At 47.2% G+C, this 18,367-nt stretch overlaps 1 non-coding gene across 1 annotated transcript; it reads left to right on the plus strand.

The window, feature by feature from the left end:
* Positions 1–6,295: 6,295 nt before the first annotated feature.
* Positions 6,296–6,433, plus strand: LOC119920661. The gene has a single exon (XR_005448392.1). It is a non-coding gene; the product is annotated as a small nucleolar RNA SNORA7 (small nucleolar RNA).
* Positions 6,434–18,367: the final 11,934 nt, after the last annotated feature.

The following is an 18,367-nucleotide window of genomic DNA, read 5'->3' on the forward strand; positions in this document are numbered from 1 at the left end:
GGTGTCCGCAGCGGCAGGTGGGCGCGGGGAGGCGGACTGGAGCGGCAGCATCCTCGGAGGCCAGTCCGGGCGCCCCCCCCCGCGCCAGGTGTGCGGCCAAGGCCAACCCCAAGCCCCGCCTCCGTTCGCTTGGCCGGGGCTTGCTCCACTGGGCTCTGGGGCCGACCCCCAGGCCCGGCCGGGGGCTTGGCGGGGGGGAGGGGGCGGGGCGGAGCGGAGGAGGAGGAGGAGGAGGAGGAGGAGGAGCCGGGGGGCGAGGGGGCGGCAGCCGGGAACGGATGGGTCGGGACCGCCTCTATCTGTTGCCGAATTGTACTTTCCAAGCGCTTAGTACGGTGCTCTGCAGACAGTAAGCGCTCAATCAATGCGACTGAATGAATGAATGATGGACTGAACCCAGCTCACGCGGAGGCGCTGGTGTGAGCTGGAAACTCCAGTAGAGAAGCAGCGTGGCTCAGTGGAAAGAGCATGGGCTACGGAGTCAGAGGTCTTGGGTTCAAATCCCGGCTCTGCCAATTGTCACAACTTCTCTGGGCCTCAGTTACCCCATCTGTAAAATAGTGATTGACTGTGAGCGCCCCCATGGGGCAACCTGATCACCTTGTAACCTCCCCAGCGCTTAGAACAGTGCTTTGCACATAGTAAGCGCTTAATAAATGCCATTAAAAAATAGAGAAGATCGAAGAGTACGAGGAGCCGAGCTGGAGCGAGAGGACCGGCGGGGATGGGGTGGGGGGCGAAGGAGCAAAGTCGGGGGTCGTGGGAGGGAAGCGGAGAGGACGGAATCGGGGTGTTGCGGAGAAGAGACTGTAAGCCCGGTGTGGGCAGGGATCGTCTCTATTGCTGTATTGTACTTTCCAAGCGCTTAGTACAGGCTCTGCACACAGCGCTCAATAAAAACGATCGAATGAATGAATGGATGGATGAGAAGGCGCAGAGCCCGAGTGGGGAAGCAGGAGAGAGGGCGCAGAGCTGGGGGTTGAAGAGGACGAAGAGGAGAGGGACAGAATAATAATGATAATGATGGTGATGATGGTATTTGTTACGTGCTTACTATGCGCCAAACACTGTTATAAGCACTAGTAATCAGGTTGTCCCACGTGGGGCTCACAGTCTTAATCCCCATTTTCCAGATGAGGTACTGAGGCACAGAGAAGTTAAGTGACTTGCCCAAAGTCATACAACCGACAAGTGGCGGAAGTGGGATTAGAACTCACGACCGGTGATTACCAAGCCCGGGCTCTTGCCACTAAGCAGAACCGGGGGCAAAGGGAGGGAAGGTCACAGCGCGGACAAGTGGTAGAGCTGGGATTTGAACCCAGGGCCTCCTGACTCCCCGACCTGTGCTCTATCCGGGCAGGGAATGTGTCTGCCAACTCTATTGTATTGTACTCTCCCAAGCGTTTAGTACAGGGCTCTGCACATAGTAAGTGCTCAATAAATACCATTGACTGATTAATAAGGCACAGAAAGCAGCATGGCATAGTGGATAGAACACCGGCCTGGGAGTCGGAATGTCATGGGTTCTTATCCAGACTCCGCCACTTGTCTGCTGTGTGACATTTGGCAAGCCACTTAACTTCTCTGTGTCTCAGTTACCTTATCTGTAAAAGGGGGATTGAGACTGTGAGCCCCACATGGGGCAAGGAACTGTGTCCAACTCAATTTGCTTGTATCCACCCCAACGTTTAGTACAGTGCCTGGCACATAGTAAGCACTTAATAAATGCCATAATTATCATTATTATTAGTAGTAGAAAGAGAAGCAGATGGGGCAGAGCAGGAGTGTTTGGGGGGAGAGGGTGAGCCGGGGGGTGTCCTTCGGAAACCTGCCTATCCTGGCTACTGAGCATGTGGAGGAGACTTTGGCGTGGTCACCCACCCCTCTCTGGAGCCCTACCTCTCCTGGAGCTCTCTAGTGCTACTCTAGACCATGCCTTGCCCCTGCCTCTACGCCATTCCAGAGAACGAGTGACTGTGCGTGTGTATGTGTATGTGTGTGTGTGGACGCATGTACACACACGGGCTTTTCATGGTGGCCGAATTCCCCCACGTGAATGGGTTGGGGGGGCAGGTTGGGCCATGCAGACAAGAACACACTGGCTTTTCCTACACCCACATTAGGCAGGTTCACATTGTACCCTTGGGAATGTGCCAGGGGATGATTGACTTGGGGGGGGGGGGGGGATGGCGAGGTGACAAGAGACACAGAAACATCCTGAGTCTCCCAACCCTCTGTCATTCTCAAGAGAATCAAGCTATAGAGATGCCAGGACAAGTGTGAGGGGGTACTCTTGAGAGTCCGCAAGCTTGGGGGTGTGCCTCTTCCAATCAATCAATCCATGGGATTTATTGTGTGCTTACTGTGTGTAGAGAGGAGGTCTTCCCTGATTAATCCCCACCAGCTTGCTCGATGACTGACATTTTTAAAAATTACCAACTTTTGTTTCCATCACTTGTATCCTAGCAGACTGTAAGCTCCTTGAACACAGGGGCTGAGACGCTTTCCCAAGTGCCTCATACCATTCCCTGCTCACAGTAAGTACCTAATAAATACTGATGATGGTGACATAAATCTGTGCAGGCAATGCTTTTCCCCACCATTTTTTTTTTGGAAAATACATTGCAGTTGGTTATGGTATTTATTAAGCCTGTATAAAACCTTCTGACCGAATATCAAATTAGGATGTGTCACATGGTGGACAGACTCAGCTGGAATCCTGATGTGGGCGATGAAGACCACAGTGGCTGCCAAGATGGCTACCCTGGCAACCGCCTGCAACTGCCTCAGCGCTACAGCCCAGCGTTGACACTCTGTGGCTGTGATTTTTTTTTCTTTTTATGGAAAATGTTTGCCTGGGCTTTGCAGTGTGCTGCATCCTTGCCCATTCCCTTCTTTGTTGCACTTTGTGCCCCAACACAGAACTTGAACTCAGGTTCCCTAATACCCCTTTTCCAAAGGGGAACCTCCATGAAACAGCTCTGTTAGGTGTCTCCAGTCAAGTCCAATAAGAGAAAATGGAGGGTTCATGTGGGTGGTGATTAGGGAACCCCCAGAGGTGCATATTGGACCCCCAGGAGTTATATTGTACTCTCCCAAGTGCTTAGTACAGTGCTCTGCACAGAGTAAGCACTCAATAAATAAGATTGAATGAATGAATAAATGCATATGGAGCTTTAGACCCCTCTACAAAGGCTCAAAACCAAAGGTCTAGCTTTTCCTATAAACAAATCTATGTGCACCCTCTCCTGGAATTTCCAGGTTACTGTGTCTTGGAACGGATTTAAGAGCTGAAGATGGGTCAGAGAAGGGCAACCAGGATGACCAGGGAAATGGTGCGGTCTAGTGGAAAGAGCACAGGACTGGGAGTCAAGAGACTTGGGTTTTAATCCCTGCTCCACCCCTGACCAGGGAGGGTGGAGGAGCTTCTTTAATGAGATCAGACCGAAAGGGTCAGGGCTCTTCAGTCTGGACAGGCATAGGCTGAGAAGGGATCAGATTGAAGTTCACAGGGTTGACAGCGTGAAGACAGAATTGTTATTCTCCCTACAGCATTGGGCAGAGTCCACCCCCACCACCTGTCTCCCAGTTTTCCAGCCACTGAATCAGGTGAGTCTGAGCTATTCAATGGGTCCTTTGGGGGAATGTAGCTCCTTCTACCATCCCCTCTAATACTTTGGGCCCCATGTGGGACAGGGATTGTGTCCAACCTGATAACCTTGTACCTACCCAGCACTTAGAACAGTGCTTCGAACATAATAAGTGCTTAACAAATACCACAATTATTATTATTATTAATAAGATGTCAGATAGGTTGGGAAAGGGACCCAACTGGGACTAGTGGGGATAGGACAGGGTATCAGAAGAGTAGAGTTCCAATCATTCATTCATTCAATTGTATTTATTGAGTGCTTACTGTGTGCAAAGCACTGTCAAAGCGCTTGGAAAAGTACAATACAGTCATAAAGAGAGACAATCCCTGCCCACAGTGAGCTCTCAGCTCTGCTACTGGCCTGACATATGACCTTGGGCAAATCGCCTTACCTCAGTGGCCCCGTTTTACCTCAGTGGCCGCAGCATGAGCCCCCCCCCCCCCCCCCCCCCCCGCCCCTTTACACCCGACCTTCAGGACTCAACCGAGTGAGAGAGAGGCTGCCCCATCCCCAAGCCACCAGGAATCCCATCAGCCCTTGCTTCAGCCTGGGAAAGGCAGGACCAAGGGCTAGCCCAAAGCCTGCTCTAATTTTAGAACACTGAGAAGGTCACCGCCATGGCCACCTACAACTGTGGTTCTGAACTGTGAGGAGCCTGAAATTCTGACGCTCGTTTTGTGTTTCTTCATTCATTCATTCAATCGAATTTATTAAGTGCTTACTGTGTGCAGAGCACTGTACTAAGCGCTTGGGAAGTACAAGGTTGCAACATATAGAGATGGTCCCTACCCAACAGCAGGTTCACGGTCTAGAAGGGGGAGACAGACAACAAAACAAAACATATAAACCAAATAAAATAAATAGAATAAATATGTACAAGTAAAATAAATAGAGTAATAAATACGTACAAACATATATACATATATACAGGTGCTGTGGGGAGGGGAAGGAGGTAAGGTGGGGAGGATAGGGAGGAGGAGTAGGGGGAGAGGAAGGAGAGGACTCAGTCTGGGAAGGCCTCCTGGAGGAGGTGAGCTCTCAGTAGGGCTTTGAAGGGAGGAAGAGAGCTAGCTTGACTGATGTGTGGAGGGAGGGCATTCTAGGCCAGGGGGAGGATGTGGGCAGGGGGTCATCAGTGGGACAGGCAAGAACGAGGCACAGTGAGGAGATTAGCGGCAGAGGAGCGGAGGGTGCAGGCTGGGCTGTAGAAGGAGAGAAGGGAGGTGAGGTAGGTGGGGACGAGGTGATGGAGAGCCTTGAAGCCGAGGCTGAATCAAACCACTGGGTGGTTTCTGGTTTCTTTACTTTTTTTTGTGTGGTATTTCTTAAGCTCTTACTATGTTTACACCAGGCACTGTACTAAACACACGGGCTCACAGTCTCAATCCCCATTTTACAGGTGAGGTAATTGAGGCCCAGAGAAGTGAAGTGACTTGCCCAAAGTCACACAGCAGACAAGTGGTGGAGGCAGGATTAGAACCTACGACCTTCTGACTCCCAGGCCTGAACTCTAGCCACTAGGCCATGAAGGATTGGTGAGAACCTCAATTGCTAAGTAAACATCAACTCCTCTGACAGTGTAATTATTCAAGTGCGTTTTGTAATTAATTCCTTTGTTTTTAATTTTATCCACTGGCAAATATGACCCTTTAGGTTTTAGAAGAAATTTAGAAGAATTTAGAAGAAATTCTTGCCATCCTTTTCTTTTATATTCTTGTTTTGACCTCCCTTACACTATCGTCACCAGTCCCTTCTCCTCTTAGACTTTGAGCCTCTGACAGGATGGGCCTACCAACTCTGTTGTATTATACTCTCCCAAGGGCTCTGCATACAGTAAGTGCTCTAGACTGTAAGCTCATGGTGAGCAGGGAATGTGTCTGCTTATTGTTACAGTGTACTCTCCCAAGCGCTTAGTACAGTGCTTTGCACACAGTAAATGCTCAATAAATACGATCGAATGAATAAATACCATTGATAATATTTATTGAGCACTTATTGTGTGCAAAGCACTGTACTAAGCACTTGAGAGAGTACACTGTAACAATAAGCAGCATTCTTGTCTCAGTACACATTATTGTGTACTGAGAGCTTGAGAGAGTACAATACAGTAGAGTTGGTAGTTATGTTCCCTGCTCACAACACCAGAAGGACCTTACAGTCTACATTGCATTTGTGTAACAATAATAATAATAATAATTGTGGTATTTTTAAGCACTTACTATGTGCCAGGCACTGTACGAAGCACTGGGTTAGATACAAGATAATCAGGTTAGACACAGTCCCTGTCTCACACAGGGCTCCCAGTCTCATCCTCATTTTACAGATGAGGTAGCCGAGGCCCGGAGAAGTGAAGTGACTTGCCCAAGGTTACACAACAGACAAGTGCCGGAGCCAGGATAAGAACCCAGGTCCTTCTGACTCCCAGACCCATGCTCTATCCACTAGGCCAAGCTGCTTCTTGTTCAGTGATTTGCACATAGTGTATAATAAATATTACAACTCTCTGGGCCTCAATTTCCTCTTCTGTAAAATAGGATAAGATAGACTGTGAGCCCCATATGGGACAGGGACCATGTCCAATCTGATAACTGTGTTATCTACCCCAGAATTTGGAACATAAGATCCTCACTAAACTGTAAGATCCTCTCTCAGGGTCGCACCTGGAGAGTTTCCAGTACTCTACCAGTCTCGACTATGGGAGGGAGAGTCAAGCAGAGGCCTACCCATTCCGCTCCTAGCTTGGGCAGTGGCTAACAAGTGGAAGACAATCTTCTACAAGTCAAAACTCAGCCATGCTGGGCAGCAGAGGCATGGTAGAGAGTTGAGGGTGGAGACTCAAGTTTACTGCGCAGAAGGTGGCAATGGTAAACCACTTCCCTATTTTTACCAAGAAAACTCTAAGGATACACTACCAGAATGATTGCAGATGGAGAGCGGGGAGTTCTGGGAGAGATGTGTCCCTGGTGTAGCCATGGGTCTGAAATGACTCGATGGCATAAGACAAGACAAGACTATAAGATCCTTGAGGGTAGGGATCATGTCAACCAACTGTCTTGTAATTTCTCAAGCACTAAGTACAGTGCTCTACACTCATCAATCGTATTTACACTCAGTCAGAACTCAGTACGATTGATTGTATTCATTAAGAGCTTACTTAAGGAAGAACTTGGCTGGTGATATAATAATAATAATAATAATGGCATTTTTAAGCACTTACTATGTGCAAAGCACTATTCTAAGTGCTGGGGGGGTGGGTACAAGGTGATCAGGTTGTCCCACATGGGGCTCACAGTCTTAATCCCCATTTTACAGATGAGGTAACTGAGGTTCAGAGAAGTTAAGTGACTTGCCCAAAGTCACACAGCAGACATGTGGTGGAGCCGGGATTAGAACCCATGACCTCTTACTCCCAAGCCTGTGCTCTTTCCACTGAGCCAAGCTGCTTACACAGGAGCAAGCTACCAAGGTGGCCATGGAGATTAAAAAAAACAAACAAAAAGAAGTCAATAGCCATGGTTCGTTTAAACACATACCAGCTTGGAGTCAGTCACCACATCCTGTCGGTTCTACCTTCACAACATTTCTAGAATCTGCCCTTTCCTCTCCATCTAAACTGCTATCCCACTGGTCTAAGCACTTCTCATATCCTGCCCCTACTACTGCATCAGCCTCCTGTGTGACCTTCCCCGCCTCCAGTCTCTCCTCCCTCCCGTTCCACACTTCACTGAGATGTCCAGATCATTTTTCTCAAAAAAATGTTCTGCGTGTATCTCCCCATTCCTCTAAAGCCTCCAATGGTTGCCCATCCATCACGGCTTCAGAAGAAACTCCTTATCATTGACTTTAAGACACTCACTCAGCCCTCACCCCATTTCCTATCCTCTCTCCTCTTCTGCTCCAACCTAGCCTGCACATTTCACTTCTCTAACACCAACCATCTTACTGGGCTTTGATCTTGTCTCTCTCGCTGTTGACTCCACATTCACGTCCTCTCTCCGTCCTGGAACTCCCTCCCCCTTCATATCTGACAGATCATCACTCTTTCCATCCTCAAAGCCCTGGTAAAGTCGCCTCCTCCAGGAAGTCTTCCCCAATTAACCTCTCTTTTCCCCACCCTGTTTTACCTTCCTTCTGTGTCATCTGTACCTCCTAAGGACTTGTATCCCCCTCCCCCACCCTCAGTGTACATGTTTGTATACTTTGCTGATTCCACTGCCTTTAACTTATTTTATTGTCTCCTCCACTGTTCATTCATTCAATGCTATTTATTGAACACTTAAAGTGTGCAGAGCACTGTATTAAGAGAACACTGCAATTGAGTTGGTAGACACAGTCCATTCATTCGATCTGATTTACTGAGCACTTATTGTGTGCAGAGCATGGTACTAAGCGTTTGGGAGAGTGCAATACAACAATAAACAGACACAGTCCCTGCCCACGACAAGCTTACAGTCTAAAGGATGAGCTGCCCACAAGAAGCTTGCAGTTTACAAAAGTAGACAAGCCTTAAAATCAATCACAGGTAGGGGAAATGGGAGAGTATAAGGATCAATCAAAGGTATTTATTGAATGTTCACTGTGTGCGGAGCACTGTAGTAAGCTCTTAGGAGAGTACAATACAACAGAGCTTATAGACACATTCCCTGCCCACGACAAGCTAGTGCTGTGGGGCTGGGAGTGGGAAAAATATCAAGTTCTTAAGGAGTACAGATCAAAATTCTTTGAGTAAAAAATTCTGGAGTAAAAAAGGTAACAGGGGAAATGAGGGCTTAGTCAGGGCAGGTCTCTTGGAGGAAATGTGATTTTAATAAATCTTTGAAGATAGGGAGAGTGATAGCCTGTCAGTCTGTCAGAGAAGCAGCATGGCTTGGGAGTCCGAGGTCATGGGTTCTAATCCCGGCTCTGCCACTTGTCAGCTGTGTGACTTTGGGCAAGTCACTTAACTTCTCTGTGCCTCAGTTACCTCATCTGTAAAATGGGAATTGAGACTGACGTGGGACAACCTGATCACCTTATATCCTTCCCCAGCACTTAGAATAGTGCTTTACACATAGTAAGCACTTAACAAATACCATTATTATTATATGAAAGAGGGGGTTCAAGGCCAGAGGCAAGATGTGAGTGAGGGCTCAGTGACAAGATTGACAAGATCAAGATCAGTGAGTAGGTTGGCATTAGAGGAGTGAAGTTTGTGGGCTGGGTTGTAGTAGGAACCCAGCGGGGTAGGATAGGAGGGGCCAGGGTGATTGAGTGATTTAAAACTAATGGTAAGGAGTTTCTGTTTGATGCAGAGGTGGATGGGCAACCACTGGAGGTTCTTGAGGAGTGGGAAAACATGAACTGGGTGTCTTTTTAGAAAAATCCTCCAGGCAGCAGAATGAAGTATGGACTGAAGTGGGGAGGGACAGGAGGCAGGGAGGTCAGCAAGGAGGCTGATACAGTAGTCAAGGCTGGACAAGATAGGTTATTGGATCAGTGTAGTAACAATTTGGATGGATGGAGAAAGAACAGATTTTAGCAATGTGGTAAAGGTAGAACCAATAGGATTTGGGGACATTGAATATGTGGATTGAATGAGAGAGATGGGTCGAGGATAATGACAAAGTTTCAGGCATTATCTACCAATTCTATTGCATTGTACTTCCCAAGTGCATAGTACAGAACTCTGCACACAATTAAGTGGTCAATAAATGCCCTTGATTGAAATGTGAGATGAGAGAGAGAGAGAGAGAGAGAGAGAGAGAGAGAGAGAGAAAGAGAGAGAGAGAGAGAGAGAAGTCAGGGCTGGAGAGGTAGATTTGAAAATCATCTGCATAGAGGGGGTAGTTGAAGCTGTGGGAGTGAACGAGTTCTCCAAGGGGTGAGTGCAAATGGAGAATAGAAGAGGACCCAGAACTGGGCCTCGAGGGACTCCCACAGTTAGGGGGTGAGAAGCAGAGGAGCAGCCTGCAAAAGAGACTGTATAGAAGCAACCAGAGAAATAGGAGGAGAACCAGGAGAAGACAGTGTCAATGAAGCCAAGGTTGGATAATGTTTCCAGGACAAGGGGGTGGTCCACCATATTGAAGGCAGCCAAGAGGCCAAGGAGGATTAGGATGGAGTACGGGCTGTCAGATTTGGTGAGAAAGAGCTCACCGGTGAACTTTGAAAGGGCAGTTTCTATGGAGTGAAGGGGGCAGTAGCCATATTGGAGGGGTTTAGAGAGAAGACTGGAGGAGAGAAAGTGGAGGCAGAGGGTGGGAAGTAGACAACTCACTCAAGGAGTTTGGAGAGGAATGGTAGGAGGGAGATGGGGGGTGGGCCAAGGGAGGTTTTTTTAAGGATAGGGGATTCATAGGCATGTTTGAAAGCAATGGGGAGGGAAAGTGAGAGGGTGAAGATGGTGTTCAGGGAGGGGCAAGTGTTTTGATAAGCAGTGAAGGGATGGGGTCAGAGGTGCAGGGGGAAGGGGTAGATTTTGAAAGAAGGTGGGAGATCTCTTGAGATACTGCTTGGAAGTATGGGAGAGTCAAAGAGGGGGCAGGAGAAGTGTGGAACTGGAGAGGAGCAAGGGGGGTTTATAGGGATATCACACCTGATGGTTTCAATTTTATCTACAAGCAGCATAGCTTTGTGGAATGAACACAGGCCTGGGAGTCAGAGGACCTGTGTTCTAAATCCAGCTCCACCACTTGTCTGATTTCTGACTTTGGGCAAGTCTCTTCACTTCTCTGTGCCTCAGTTTCCTATGTGGGACATGGACTGTGTCCAACCTGATTTAACTTGTATCTACCCCAGCACTTAGTACTGTGCTTGGCGAATAGTAAGTGCTTAACAAATACCATTAAAAAAATGTAGGTCAAAAGCAAGCAGCCATTCAAAACTTCCCCTGCCCGGTCTTTGCCAGTGAGGTAGGGTATAGCTTAGAGGTGGCATAATGTAAAGAATGTGTAAAGAAATTGTTCAACCAATGAGTACAATATCCACATTTTGAATCATCTTAGCCTTGTGTGTAAATTCCCCAGATTTCTTGACATAAATCCTAATGTGTTGTACCTTGAAGCTAATCCCACTGTTTAAATAACATGCATCCATTTTCTGTAAGCCGCATGTCATAATGTCTAGCCCCTGAATATTTCATTTCTAATGTTAGCATAAAATTGCTCTTGGGATACAAGTTGCATCAATGAACCACCATAAACCAAGGTCTCAGTAGGCGATTAAGAGCTTTAACAAAGCCCTTACCTTTTCCTCTGTGTGTGTGTGTGCGTGTGTGTGTGTGTGCGCGTGTGTGTGTGTGTGCGTGTGTGTGTGTGTGTTGGGGGTTGGGGGCAGGGGAGGTATACAAGTGTGTTTGGATTTTTGGATTCTCTTGTTTCTTTTTATAAGCACTCAGCTTAAGTGGCCTGGGATAACATGATATAAATACTGTAATCATGTGTAAACAATGCCTCTCTGAGCCAGACCTTTTTGAGGGGAACTCTGAGGAGAAAGGAAACAGGGGAAGGAAGGTTCCTTTTTCAAAGACAATCTTCTTTAAAACCTGCCTGTCTGGGAGAAGATGATGATTTGGACATGGGCCAGTCAGCTGGGTTCCCTACAGAAATACCCCCAATTGAACTGTCCAGACCCTGCTCTGTCTCCCAGGCAAAGTCTTACCCACAAACTCCGTAGGTGGCCTAAGGCCACTTGAACATAATCCAAGCTAGGCACCTGGTGATGGTCTGGCATCAGGCCAGCGTTTCAGAGATAATCTCTCATTGAATTTGGGTGTCTGGACTCATTTCATGGCTTATTGTTGTGTGTCTTTCTGAACTAATTCCTCAGTGAAAGATGTTTGAAATCCAAAACTTTCTTTGGTTTCCCACTTCATTTGGAGCTGCAGACACTTGCCCCTGTGGAGACCAGGAAAGGTTTGCCAGAGGGCAGTTTGCCACAAGAAGCTTAACCCGTTCGTGAGCTTTCTCAGTTTAGGGCAGTGGTTGGAAGGTTTTTCAATCAATCAATCGTATTTACTGAGCACTTCCTATGTGCAGAGCACTATAGTAAGCTCTTGGGAGAGTACACTACAACGGAGTTGGTAGACACATTCCCTGCCCACAAGGAACTTAAATCTAGAATGGGAGACAGACAATAAACCGAATTATGGATACATACAAAAGGGTTGTGGGATTGAGGGCGGGGAGAATACCAGTGCATAACCTACAACAAAGGGAAAGAGAGTAGGGAAAATGAGGGTTTAGTTGGGAAAGGCTCTATTGGAGGAGATGTATTGAATCCCCATTTTGCAGATGAGGGAACTGAGGAACAGCTATGTTAAATGACTCTCCCAAGGTCACACAGCTGGAAAGTGGTGGAGCAGAATTAGAACCCAGGTCCTCCAATTCCTAGTCGGAGCTCTTTCCACTAAGCCACACCGTTACCCTGTAGTCTGTCTCCTCCAATTAGACTGTAACCTAATTGGAGGAGATAAGCATACTGGATACTTACTAATTGTAGCAGCAATAGAAAATATCATCCAAAGTCAATTTTTATTCAAGTGAGCATTTCTGAGAATCTTTATTTAAATTACTGCACAAATTAAAGACTCCCTCTCCATAAGTCTGTGAGCCTTATGTGGGACAGAGGCTGCTTCTGACCTATTTGGTATCTACTCCAGCGCTTCATATAGCACTCAATACATAGTAAGCAATTAACAAATACCAATGATAATAATAATAACAATAATCCAAATATATTTTTTTCTACTTTCAAATTCCTAGTCCTAGAGGTTCTTTGTCCAACACTAGAACCTGCAGTCTACTTGGTATTTGTGATCTTTACAAAAGTAAGAGAGTAGAACAACTTTGCCAGGGTGAAATCAGAATAATTAAGTGACCATTCATTCATTCAATCATATTTATTGAACGCTTACTGTGTGCAGAGCACTGTACTCTGAAGTACAAGTCAGCAACATATAGAGATGGTCCCTACCCAACAACGGGCTCACAGTCTAGAAGGGGGAGACAGACAACAAAACAAAACATGTAGACAGGTGTCAAAGTCGTCAGAACAAATAGAATTAAAGCTATATGCACATGATTAACAAAATAGAATAGTAAATATATACAAGTAAAATAAATAGAGTAATAAATCTGTACAAATATATAAATATACAAGTGCTGTTGGGAGGGGAAGGAGGTAGGGCAGGGGGTGGGGAGGAGGAGAGGAAAAATGGGGCTCAGTCTGAGAAGGCCTCTTTGAGGAGGTGAGCTCTCAGTAGGGCTCTCATTCTCTCATATTCTATCATATTTAACTATCAATCAATCAATCAATCAATCGTATTTATTGAGCGCTTACTATGTGCAGAGCACTGTACTAAGCGCTTGGGAAGTACAAATTGGCATCACATAGAGACAGTCCCTACCCGATAGTGGGCTCACAGTCTAAAAGGGGGAGACAGAGAACAGAACCAAACATACCAACAAAATAAAATAAGTAGGATAGAAATGTACAAGTAAAATAAATAAATAAATAAACAGAGTAATAAATATGTACAACCATATATACATATATACAGGTGCTGTGGGGAAGGGAAGGAGGTAAGACGGGGATGGAGAGGGGGACGAGGGGGAGAGGAAAGAAGGGGCTCAGTCTGGGAAGGCCTCCTGGAGGAGGTGAGCTCTTAGTAGGGCCTTGAAGGGAGGAAGAGAGCTAGCTTGGCGGATGGGCAGAGGGAGGGCATTCCAGGCCCGGGGGATGACGTGGGCCGGGGGTCGATGGCGGGACAGGCGAGAGCGAGGTACAGTGAGGAGATTAGTGGTGGAGGAGCGGAGGGTGCGGGCTGGGCAGTAGAAGGAGAGAAGGGAGGTGAGGTAGGAGGGGGCGAGGTGATGGAGAGCCTTGAAGCCCAGGGTGAGGAGTTTCTGCCTGATGCGCAGATTGATCGGTAGCCATTGGAGGTTTTTGAGGAGGGGAGTGATATGTCCAGAGCATTTCTGGACAAAGATAATCCGGGCAGCAGCATGAAGTATGGATTGAAGTGGAGAGAGACACGAGGATGGGAGATCAGAGAGAAGGCTAGTGCAGTAGTCCAGACGGGATAGGATGAGAGCTTGAATTAGCAGGGTAGCGGTTTGGATGGAGAGGAAAGGGCGGATCTTGGCAATGTTGCGGAGCTGAGACCGGCAGGTTTTGGTGACGGCTTGGATGTGAGGGGTGAATGAGAGAGCGGAGTCGAGGATGACACCAAGGTTGCGGGCTTGTGAGACGGGAAGGATGGTAGTGCCGTCAACAGAGATGGGAAAGTCAGGGAGAGGACAAGGTTTGGGAGGGAAGACAAGGAGCTCAGTCTTTGACATGTTGAGCTTTAGGTGGCGGGCGGACATCCAGATGGAGATGTCCTGAAGGCAGGAGGAGATGCAAGCCTGGAGGGAGGGGGAGAGAGCAGGGGCAGAGATGTAGATCTGGGTGTCATCAGCGTAGAGGTGATAGTTGAAGCCGTGGGAGCGAATGAGGTCACCAAGGGAGTGAGTGTAGATTGAGAACAGAAGGGGACCAAGCACTGAACCTTGGGGAACTCCCACAGTAAGAGGATGGGAGGGGGAGGAGGAGCCTGCAAAAGAGACTGAGAAAGAACGACCAGAGAGGTAAGAGGAGAACCAGGAGAGGACGGAGTCTGTGAAGCCAAGGTCAGATAACGTGTTGAGGAGAAGGGGGTGGTCCACAGTGTCAAAGGCAGCTGAGAGGTCGAGGAGGATTAGGACAGAGTATGAGCCGTTGGATTTGGCAAGCAGGAGGTCATTGGTGACCTTTGAGAGCGCAGTTTCCGTGGAATGAAGGGGACGGAAGCCAGACTGGAGGGGGTCGAGGAGAGAGTTGTTGTTGAGGAATTCTAGGCAGCGCGTGTAGACAACTCGTGCTTAGTACAGTGCTCTGTACACAGTAAGCGCTCAATAAATATGATTGAATGAATAAGAATGGACAGGGACTTCCACTTTATAGACTGTGAGCCCACTGTTGGGTAGGGACTGTCTCCATATTTTGCCAACTTGTACTTCCCAAGTGCTTAGTACAGTGCTCTGCACACAGTAAGCGCTCAATAAATACGATTGATTGATTGATTGATTGATGACAAAGGATCCTTAGATGATAATTTCATTCATTCATTCATTCATTCAATCATATTTATTGAGCGCTTACTGTGTGCAGAGCAGTGTACTAAGCACTTGGGAAGTGCAAGTCAGCAACATATAGAGACGGACCCTACCCAACAACGGGCTCACAGAATTTGAACTTAAACTTTAGATTTGGAGACAATATATTGTCCTGTCCTGTTGGGAAATATAATATTGCTTTCTGTGATCCTTAGTTTGCTCTATTTGATAAGTTTTTCCATGAATATATTTGATTCCTCTGGTATTTGTAGAGTACTTTGATTTTGCTCAAGTACTTTCACCTCAGTGATTTAATTTAATCCTCACCACATCCCTTGAAGTAGAAAGAGGTGGGTATTATTACTTCCATTTTTCAGATGAGGAAACTGAGTCCCAGAAAGGTTGAATGATTTGTCAAAGACCATGCAGCAGATCGGTGGCAGAGCTGGGATCAGAACGAGGATCTCTTGATTTCTAGACCCATGCCCTTTCCTTAGACCAGTAGACCCCTTTCCCTAATTGAAGCTAATATGCACATCATCAGTCAATCAACCAACGGTATGTATTGGCCGTTCACGGCCAAAATGAGAGCAGCGCCGAGCTGATGCTGGGCTGAAGCGCCGGTACCTGGCAGGTGGTGGCCTTCATAGCCGCTACGGTTTCTCCCACCCACATTGGCCAGCTCTTTTTTAAGATGACTGCTGGGGCTGTCCATTTCACAGAAATAATATGGTATTTGTTAAGCGCTTACTAGGGGCCAGGCACTGTACTAAGCACTGGAGTGGATACAAGTAAATCGGTTGGACACAGTCCCTGTCCCACATGGGGCAATGATTGTGGGAGAATAGAACCAATCTAAGAGGGAGGAAGGTAAGGTATTCATTCATTCAATTGTATTTATTGAATGCTTACTGTGTGCAGAGCACTGTACTAAGCGCTTGGGAAGTGCAAATTGGCAACATATAGAGATGGTCCCTACCCAACAACGGGTTCACAGTTTAAAAGGGGGAGAGAGACAACAAAACAGAACAAGTAGACGGGTGTCAATACCATCAGAGGTCATGGGTTCAAATCCCATCTCTGCCAACTGTCAGCTGTGTGACTTTGGGCAAGTCACTTACCTTCTCTGTGCCTCAGTTACCTCATCTGTAAAATGGGGATTAAAACTGTGAGCCCCCCAAGGGACAACCTGATCACCTTGTAACCTCCTCAATGCTTAGAACAGTGCTTTGCACATAGTAAGCGCTTAACAAATACCATTATTATTATTATCAGAATAAATAGAATTATGACTATATACACATCATTAATAAAATAAATTGAGTGATAAATATGTACAAATAAAATAGAGTAATAAATATGTACAAATATATACAAGTGCTGTGGGGAGGGGCAGGGGGTAGGGCAGAGGGAGGGAGGGGGGCGATGGGGAGGTGAGGAGGAGGAGGATAGGAAAGCGGGGGGCTCAGTCTGGGAAGGCCTCCTGGAGAAGGTGAGCTCTCAGTAGGGCTTTGAAGGGAGGAAGAGAGCTAGTTTGGTGGATGTGTGGAGGGAGGGCATTCCAGGCCAGAGGTAGGACATGGGCCAGGGGTCGATGGCAGGACAGGCAAGAACAAGGCACAGTGAGGAGGTTAGCGGCAGAGGAGCAGAGAATGTGGGCTGGGCTGTAGAAGGAGAGAAGGGAGGTGAGGTAGGAGGGGGCTAGGTAACGGAGAGCCTTGAAGCCAAGAGTGAGGAGTTTTTGCTTGATGCTAAGGTTGATAGGCAACCACTGGAGATTTTTGAGGAGGGGATTGGCATGCCCAGAGCGTTTCTGTACAAAGATAATCCAGGCAGCAGAGTGAATTATAAACTGAAGTGGGGCTAGAGACAGGAGGATGGGTGTTCAGAGAGGAGGCTGATGCAGTAATCCAGTCAGGATAGGATGAATGATTGTACTAGCATGGGCAGTGGTGTCAAGAGAGGTTTTTTTTAGGATGGGAGAGACATGGGTATGTTTGAAGGTATCATCCCCATTTTACAGATAAGGGAACCGAGGCCCAGAGAGGTTCGGTTATGTGCCCAAGGTCACACCACAAGCTGGGGGCAGAGCTGGGATTAGAACCTGGGTCTCAACTCCCAGTACATTTTCTTTCCACTAGGCCACACTGTTTGGTCCTGGGACCGCTAAGAGTGTCCAATAAATGTATTCCCACTAGCCGCCTTTGGCAGGACTTATGCAAATATTCAGGCCCACAGGAGAGCCATGGTTGAGACTAAAGGAAACTCAAGGAGTCCCAAGCCTACCCTAGTAGCTCCTTCCTTTCAGAGAACTTCATTTTCCAAAATACTTCAGACCTAACCCTTTCCAGAACCCTTTGGAAACCAGAACCCTTCAATCCACCAATCAATCAGTGGCATTTTTTTGAGCACTTACTGTGTGCAGAGCACTGCACTAAGCACTTGCGGGAAGGAGATGGGTCTGGTCAATAAGAGTCTGGGCAGAACTCAGTCAGTCAGAGAGAGTCCAGGGCCAGCTGTACCATATAGGCAAACGAGATGCCTCTTTTCTCTCTCTGACTTCTGCCTCTCACCTATTGCATTGGGCACCAGAATGTTCCCAGCTGGCCCTGAGAAAGTATCACATCCACCAAACTAGGACACTTCTCCCCTTCAAAGCCCTCCTGAAAGCTCACCTCCTCCAGGAGGCCTTCCCAGACTGAGCTCCCTTTTTCCTCTACTCCTCCTCCCCTCCCCATAGCCCCGACTCCCTCCCTCTGCTCTACCCCCTCCCCACCCCACAGCACTTGTGTGTATATGTAAATATTTATTATTCTATTTATTTTATTAATGATGTGTATATATCTATAGTTCTATTTATTTATATTGATGCTATTGATGCCTGTCTACTTGTTTTGTTTTGTTTTGTTGTCTATCTCTCCCCTTCTAAACTGTGAGCCTGTTGTTGGGTAGGGATTGTCTTCATTTGTTGCCGAATTGTACCTTCCAAGCACTTAGTACAGTGCTCTGCACACAGTAAGTGCTCAATAAATATGATTGAATGAATAAATGAATATCACTATCTCTATCAACAGTAGGCATTGAGAGTCTATGGTGTGCATTTTGTACAGCATCTCACGGCTGAATGCTGGGAGACAGTTGTGGCAAATAGACCTGCATGACCCACTGTGATCCAGAAAGGAGTGATTCCCTGTGTGGCTTAGTGGAAAGAGCATGGGCTTGGGAGTCAGGGGTCGTGGGTTATAATCCCGGTTCTGCCACTTCTCAGCTGTGTGACTTTGGGCAAGTCACTTAACTTCTCTGTGCCTCAGTTCCCTCATCTGTAAAATGGGGATTAAGACTGGGAGCCCCACCAGGGACAACCTGATAACCTTGTATCTCCCTCAGCGTTTAGAACAGTGCTTGGCACATAGTAAGTGCTTAACAAATATCATCATCATCATCATCATCATAAAACCTAGGAAGGATCTCAAGGTGCGACGGAAAAAGCACAGGCAACACCAGGCACTACACACAACAAACACAACCGTAGCACAAGGGACAGTCTGTAGGATTGCCCAATATAGTTAATAATAATAATGATAATAATTGTGAGAATAA

The sequence above is a fragment of the Tachyglossus aculeatus genome, chromosome X1, assembly GCF_015852505.1.
Source record: "Tachyglossus aculeatus isolate mTacAcu1 chromosome X1, mTacAcu1.pri, whole genome shotgun sequence".
In the NCBI taxonomy this organism is placed as follows: Eukaryota; Metazoa; Chordata; class Mammalia; order Monotremata; family Tachyglossidae; genus Tachyglossus; species Tachyglossus aculeatus.